Source organism: Adiantum capillus-veneris, chromosome 19, assembly GCF_014529385.1.
Source record: "Adiantum capillus-veneris isolate H3 chromosome 19, ASM1452938v2, whole genome shotgun sequence".
NCBI classification, from domain to species: domain Eukaryota; kingdom Viridiplantae; phylum Streptophyta; class Polypodiopsida; order Polypodiales; family Pteridaceae; genus Adiantum; species Adiantum capillus-veneris.
In genome coordinates, this window is record NC_140949.1 from 151,786,638 (window position 1) to 151,794,288 (window position 7,651).

Here is a 7,651-nt window from a genome sequence, read left to right on the forward strand (position 1 = left end):
AAACTCCTTACTAAGCAATTCGGCTTCTTGTTGCAATTGAGTGTTATCACCCTTCAATCTGGTTATTTCAGCTTTCTGTTTTGCAGCACATACAGTGATGTCTGTTTGACAGGCTTTGGTAGCTAGTGATTTTATAAAGCTCTTTGGATTGCTTGGGTCTATTTGCATAGCTTCTTCAACATTTGCTCCAATACCTTAATGCGTTCCTCCTCAGTATTGTCCTGATCTATGGGATAGTTCTTATCCCTCATCCGGGCTTGTTGCAGAATTTTGGCTACTGCCAACCTTTGGCGCATACTAGCTACTTCTTGGTCTTTTTGTAACTCAAGCTACCTGAATTTGTCTTGCATGCTCAGATACTTTAGGGCTTAATCCCTTAGCTTCTTGTTGTCTTCATTCATTTCATAGTACAAGTTTTGGTATTTTGACAGCTCCTCATCACTTTCCTCAGCTGATTGTTTCACTTGTTCCATCTCTTCAGCCTTGCTTTTCCATGTGCTGACTTCTTCCCGAAGTAGTTTTAATTTTCTAGCCACTACTACCTATTCGTTTTTTATCGTGTCTCTCATCAGTGGCTATAGCTTGGCTTCCAGTGTGCTCTATTAGTGCCTACTGCAGTGTGTCTGTGGTGCTGCTCCATACCATATTGAGCTTCTGGACTAGAGCATCTCAAAGCAGTTTTTGGCGATCAATAGGAAGCACCAACACCTCCTCATTATCCCCTTGCTTTGTTTCCAATAGTTTATTTTCTTACTCAAGGGCTTTTGTGTGAGCCGTGGCAGTTAGCATTGTTCTTTGGAGCTCATCATGGTTTCCTTTCAATGCATATAGAGCAAGGTCTTTTTGAGTCATGGTGTGCATGTCGTCGTGCCGTTGTATGATTAACTTTCGTGACCGTTCTTCTAGTTTTTACACTTGAACTTGCACTTGTTTGTCACGCTGTTCTTTTTCTACTTCTAGTTGCTCCAGTTGCTTGAGAGTTTTTTGGAAGCCAGATTGGAATTCTTTTGCTTTTTGGAAACTTGTTGCCTCTTTTTGCTTGAGACTTCTTATTGCTTCCACATACTCTACCTTAGAGTCGTTGTGTACTCTGTTTTCTTTTGCCAACTGGTCACATTTTAGTTTAATTGCTTCATGTGACTCATTTTGTGTTTTAATTGTGACTTTTTCCTAGGCCACTTGAGTCCTTAGGTGATCTATTTGCTGGTTGGCATCTTTGCACTGTTGTCAGGCATCTGCCTGATGTACTTTGACCATAGGCTGCAATGATGCTCCACACCCAATCTTTTACATTGGTTGATGCTTGGGATAGTGTTTTGTTGACATGCACTTGTATGATGGCCATATTCTCCATGTGTGTCATGCAACCTTGGAGTTGGTCTACCATGGACATTAGAGGAATTTAGAGGTCTTCTTTGTACCTTTTAGCATGTAGAGAGAGTGTGGTCTTAACCGATGGTTGAGAAGCTTCCATTATGGAACCTGTATTTTTTGAAATTCATAAAAAGCTCAAATATACTACCTTTATTGCAGTTTTGAGTTGATAAATAGCAATGTGAACAAGCAAAAGTGCTAAAGCATTTAATAACCATTGCTTTCAAAAAGATTATCTTCTTATATTATATTGTTTTCATTTCGCCATCATGAAACAACGTTTGGATTCTACCTCAAGGTTTTTTCAAATTTTAAACCATTTTTTCACATTCTGCCGCTTTTGAACTCAAACTAGACTTCTCTGCGGTTTTCTTCTCTGCATTTCTCTTTTCACCATGGAATCTTCATCGATCAAAATGACCAAGAACTTCCATTGAAGCAATTTTCACTTACAATACCACTGATCAAAATGGACAATGGATTCCAATAACCATACACAAAGGAACATGGATACTGATGCAACAGAACAAGAGAAGGAAAAGTATTGTCAAAGATTTGAGCTTTGACGACACCAAAAAGTCAATCAAAGAGGTGCTAGTGCAGCATGTGTACATGCATAAAGATCTGCATATTGACTCAAAGAGTTCTGCTTTGCCATTACATAGACCAAATTCTAAGACTCTTCACTTAAATTCTTTGAGTATGATGTTGAAATTGGTAATGCATGTTGTAATTGGTGATTGGTTATTTGTTGTACAGATTTGTATTTTTCAAACATTGTGGAATTGGAAGCCAATAGAGTGTATGATAAATATTTTGGATGTGTGTCATGCATCTATTGGTGAAGAAATATACAAGGGAAGGACTAAGAGCTCGCTGGCAAAGAACAAAATATTCTTCTTTGACCGTTACTATGTTCCTCCAAGAAGGAGTGGAGAATTTGGAGCCACAACCAAGCTAGGCTTGCCTGATTTCAAGAGTGGAGAATGGTCACTCCCAAGCTCAAGTACAAGTGAGAGCTATAGGTGCAAGCTATTTTGTGAGATTCAAAAATGTTTAAAAGCAAACATAGCAAGCAAGCAGAGTAGGATTTCTATATTCATGCCACTTACAGTCTTTGTAGACTTTCTCTCAAATATTGAAATCAAAAAATCTAGAACAATGTTTTCAATGAAGACTTTAGACTCAAAAAATGTACTTGAATCTGTGGATGAGGGTTAAAAGACCAATACAGTGAATGGAATCACTTGTAATATGCAAGCTGGCTCAATTGCTTGCAAGTACATGATATCCACACAAAACTTCAACATGATATTCTACTACAAAAGATGGCACTATGTTGGTGGTTAGCTTACTCCACTTGATCAAGACATGGAGGATTTCATTGACAGCCAAATGTATCTGATTCAACAATGACCATTTGTTAATTGTGAAGATGAGAGGCATATGCAGCTTGCAACAATTGAGATTGGACCTCCAAAATGATGAAGTAGAACTACCCACAACATTTTGCTTTCAAATAAATGGTAGAAAGGTAACGTTTTGCTTTCAACCAACCTAAAATCCTTTGTTCTCTTATTACTCCTTTACTTACTTGGTACAAATTTTTTGTAGGTACCAAAAAGAAATGAAAAGAAGTTACAGTGAAAAGATATTCCAAATGGCATTGTACATTTGGTAGTTTAGAGATCCGAACCCTAATTTGTACTGTTGTACCACGAGGAATGGTAAAGATCCATGTTTGCAAGGATCCAGTTTTGTATCACATGGTATGCAAAGACCTTTTTTGATATATCAAATGATTTTTTTGCAAATCTACTTCTAAAGTGACTCAATTTCTTATGCTAAGTTATCATAACAAATTAATGGACTTTAGATTCAAATATTCAAGATGATAAAAAATTATCCGATTAGAATGTAGAATATTCAAGATGATAGAAATTGTTTGATTTTGCCATATAAATATACAAGGGATCCGTACAAATATACAAGGTCTAGGAAATTGGATACAAGGGGCTAGTCCTTTGAAGGGGTTGAAAAAAATTAAACAAGGACTAGTCCTTTCAAGGGGTTGAATTTGGATACAAGGGGCTATAATAGTTTTTTGGGGGACTTCCTTGTAGGAGCTTGGGTGGGCTTCTTTGGAAGATTTCTCTTACTTTTGGGAGACATCCTTTTTGGGCTTGGCTCTTTTATAGGAGTGCTCTTGGTCCTGGGTGACCTCCTTGTTGGGGGACTTGAAGGTTGTTTCCTCTTTCTACTTTGCCCCTTATATCTTCCATTTCTTCAAGTGACTTCTTCTACTCATCTTTCTTTTGCTCATCCTTCTTTTGCTTTTGATCTTCTTCCTTTGACACATTTTCTTTTCCCTTCTCCGACATCACCTCAACAACATCATCGTCATCTTGAAAAAATTCTTGCATTGGCATTAGGGAAAATTTGGACTCACAAAGGGGCCCTATAAGGAGTTTGACTTCCTTTTTCTTGCCCAAAATGGGCGTGCGGTAAAATTTTTGCAAATCAACTCTAAACTTGGCGAAGATTTGACAACTAGAATCTACTTTTCAAGCTCTTTCACCTGATATATAGTACGCCATGAGACTCCTCATATTTTGAAAGATACTATTTTGGATTCTCTTGTGATGTGACAACTCCATCTAGAATCTAGAGAATAAAAAATAGAATCTTTCAAAATAAGAGGAATCTTGTGGCATGCTATATATCAATAGAAAGAGCTTGAAGAGGAGATTCTAACTACCAAACCTCCACCAAGTTTAGAGTTGATTTGCAAAAAATTAACCGCATACCCGTTTTGGGCAAGAGAGAAGAAGTCAAACTCCTTATAGGGCCCCTTTGTGAGTCCAAATTTTCCCTAATGTCTATTTGATTTCAGCATATACTTGAGCAGCTTTGCTCTTGTTAGCCATATGTGGTTTTCACTTTAGCATTCTCTATTGATCTGAAAGAGACAAACAATCCAAGTATAAGTAGTAGAAAAACAAAACATTTTCACTCTCATTGCAATATATGAAGTCTATTAGAGGCTTGGTATTTGTGACCACCCTCCACCCACATGAGTGGCTTTCAGGTTGTAGTGGGACCTGCCAAGCAATACATGTCTCCATAAGAAAAGAAAAACTTGAAACCATTGCAATTGAATCTACAAAGCAAGACACACTCTAACCTTTACAACCATGTCAGACATCATCTTTGGCGTGGGTGGAGCATTCTCCAACATTTCAATACATCTTGTAGCAACACTGTCAAAGTGTCACATAAGAAAGATTTTATGCTTCAACATAGTAAGTTATAAATAACAAAGTAGAGAAACTTACAGTCTTGCAAAACCATGTACTCCAACAAGGGTTTTGATAAGATAGCATCTCTTTTTTACAGCATCCACAGCAATGAAACTCCAATGTGCACTACATAAAAGATCCTAATTAGTCTTAGTATTCACATTGGCAAGCTATCTTTGCAATGTGCAGGCAAGATACTTACTTCTCATCGTAAGGGATCAAGAACATCACACAAATCTCAATATCCACATAAGTCACCCACTTTGTGAGCTCTCTCATGTCCGTTCCTATCCTAAGGAAGTGAGAGATAGAGGGATCTAGAATCTCTACCTTCTCTTGAATGGTATGCTCATATGTATGCACCATAAGCCTGTTTAGAGTAAAATAAAGTAATATTACTATGAGATAAATATTGTCTTAAAAAAAGCAGAGAAGTAATAGAAATAGAACTCATTGCTGCAAGAATGATTGGTGAGTTGATTTCTCTTCGCTAGTCCCTAAGAATGTCTAGTGTTTTAAAGTCAAGTGTGATGTAATCCTCTCTCTTGTCCTCTTTTGTGAAAAGAGAGACCAAAAAACCAATTGGATTTACATCATTCAAAAGGGGGCACCAGTTGGGGTTCAAGCAAGTTCAGCTCTTCTCTCTTTGCAACCTCGATATCTTCCATGGTAATTTTCTTTGCCTTTCTCTCCTCTTCTTCAGTCACATCAACAATCCCAACCTTTGGTTCCTTAGGCTTCCTCCATAAAGGAATGTTGAGGATATTGAAAGCCTTTATATAATGCATGGGTAAAGGCTCTAGTATCTTTGAAAATCTATATCTCAACCTCCTCAATGTGATCAAGTCCTTGTCCATTAATGTCACTCTATGTGCATGGACTGCACAAATGTAGGCATCCTGAAATAGCTCAACCAAGAAACAATACGGAACTATATTTGTAGTTCTAGAACCATGTCTAAAATTGCATCCGTAGTCCAAAATTGCATCCACATCTCTATATCTTTGCATTTTGGCAAAACATGTGTACTTTCAGCATTCCAACAATTCACTTATAAGTAGTGTATAGGAAGTTTACACAAAAATTGCATGTTAGGGAGCAAAATTGCATTATCCCAATCTCTCTCTCTCTCTCTCTCTCTCTCTCTCTCTCTCTCTCTCTCTCTCTCTCTCTCTCTCTCGGTCCACAAATGTAAGTTGAAACACAATTCAAAGGGGTATCTATAGTTTAGATCCACACTTGTACTATAAAACCCAATCCAAATTTGCATTTCCTTAGTTTGGATTCGTTGAGCTAATCCAAGACCATGTCTAGAATTGCATCTTTAGTGTAGAACCCACTCCAAAATCACATCTAGGTTTTTGATTTGGAAAATCGTAAAATCGAACATCCGTTAGAGTTTTTTTCTGTTCACTTGGATTATTGATTGTCCATTATCAGCATCATCATATCCTTCCAGTTGTTCTTGTGAGTCTAAAAGTTCCTCACTCTTCGGCTTGATCCAAATCATTTGGATTTTGTAAATTCAACTCTTTATCTTCATCTGGAATCAAATCTACCATAAAGTATGGAAACACATTGTATCCATGTTTATCGCAGAACTTTGTTGTAGGTTCATCCTTTAATGTACATACATCTAGAGTTGGTAGAATATGAGTCCATTCTAAGAGTTTGAGGGCTTCTTTTGGAGATGGTTCAGGGATATATTTTGTGTCTTCAATAGCTTTATCCAAGATGTGCTCTTCTCGTGTCAAACTACCACATCGTGAAGCTCCGCACATCCACAATTATTTTGGTTTCCCTAACCAATCTAGAAAATTTGATCCAACTAGTGTAGCTAAAATCAAAATCCTCAATTGGTGTTCTGTTACATCTTTATAGCTATGATCTTTCACATTTATCCTTGTTGTTGTCTCCATATGTCTAAGATATATTTGATTGTATCCCCAATCTTGGACCATCTTTAGTTGTCTCATGAATGGTCTTCCAAGAATAATGTCATAGTTATTCTTCTTGCCAAAGTCCACGATAGAAAAGGTATGTTCATACTTGATGCCGCAAGAAGTCACTACAATATTTTCCAAGAGCCCTAATGGTTTCTTTGTATATCCATCAGCTAGCTGTAGTTTCATCCGTGTAGCTCTTAAGACTAGTTTTCCCCACTGCTTCCAAATTTCTTTGGTGGCAATAGCAGCTTTAGCTCCATTGTCAAGAATTGCCATGGTTGTAACACCTTGGAATTATACTAAAAGTGTAGTGTTGCTATCCTTGCCCTCATAGTATTCTCCAACCTTATTTAAAGGTATAGGTCTAGAGTTTGTGTTAGGTTTTTCTAGCTCTTTGATCCCTTCCTGAATTTTAGTGTTTGGATCTTTCACGCCAAATTTCTCTAAGCATTTACCAATAGTAGCCCACATATTAGGCTTGATTATGAGAAGTTTAGCTAATGTAATTGTGTAATTCACCAGTGTAGACAAAACGTCTTTCAAATCTTGAGCATCCATGAATTTCCATGGAAACAATCTTTGAGAGGAAATTGCTCTTACATCCAATTTTGTCCCAAACTTGCCCATATACAATGGTAGAGTTTTTAAAGAGTTAGGTTGGCTTTCCATAGATTTTATTGAGCCACGGTCTCCCCAGTATGATTGCATATCTAACTCTGCTTGAGGTCCAACCTTGAATTCCTCAATAGGTAGGAGGAGAATGTCACCCCCCGTCCTTGTCAGGTTCACTCTCTGACTCATTTCATTGGCTTCGTTTGAGTCTTTGATTTGCTTCCACAATTTATCCATCCCATCGTCTTCTCTATATATATAAGAAATGATTGGAGAGTCACTTACAACTGTTGTATCTATTGTGTTCTCAACAATCCTTGGTTGTTCAATTGACTTTGTAAGCTTTATGTCTATTTTAGGTCTCTTTACAGTCCTTTCACTATCAATTCTTTGTGGAGACTTGAGAATTGGAGTCTGCTT

At 37.4% G+C, this 7,651-nt stretch overlaps 1 pseudogene; it reads right to left on the reverse strand.

Moving 5' to 3' along the window:
- Positions 1–2,285: 2,285 nt before the first annotated feature.
- On the reverse strand, positions 2,286–6,895 carry LOC147435086 (uncharacterized; annotated as a pseudogene).
- Positions 6,896–7,651: the final 756 nt, after the last annotated feature.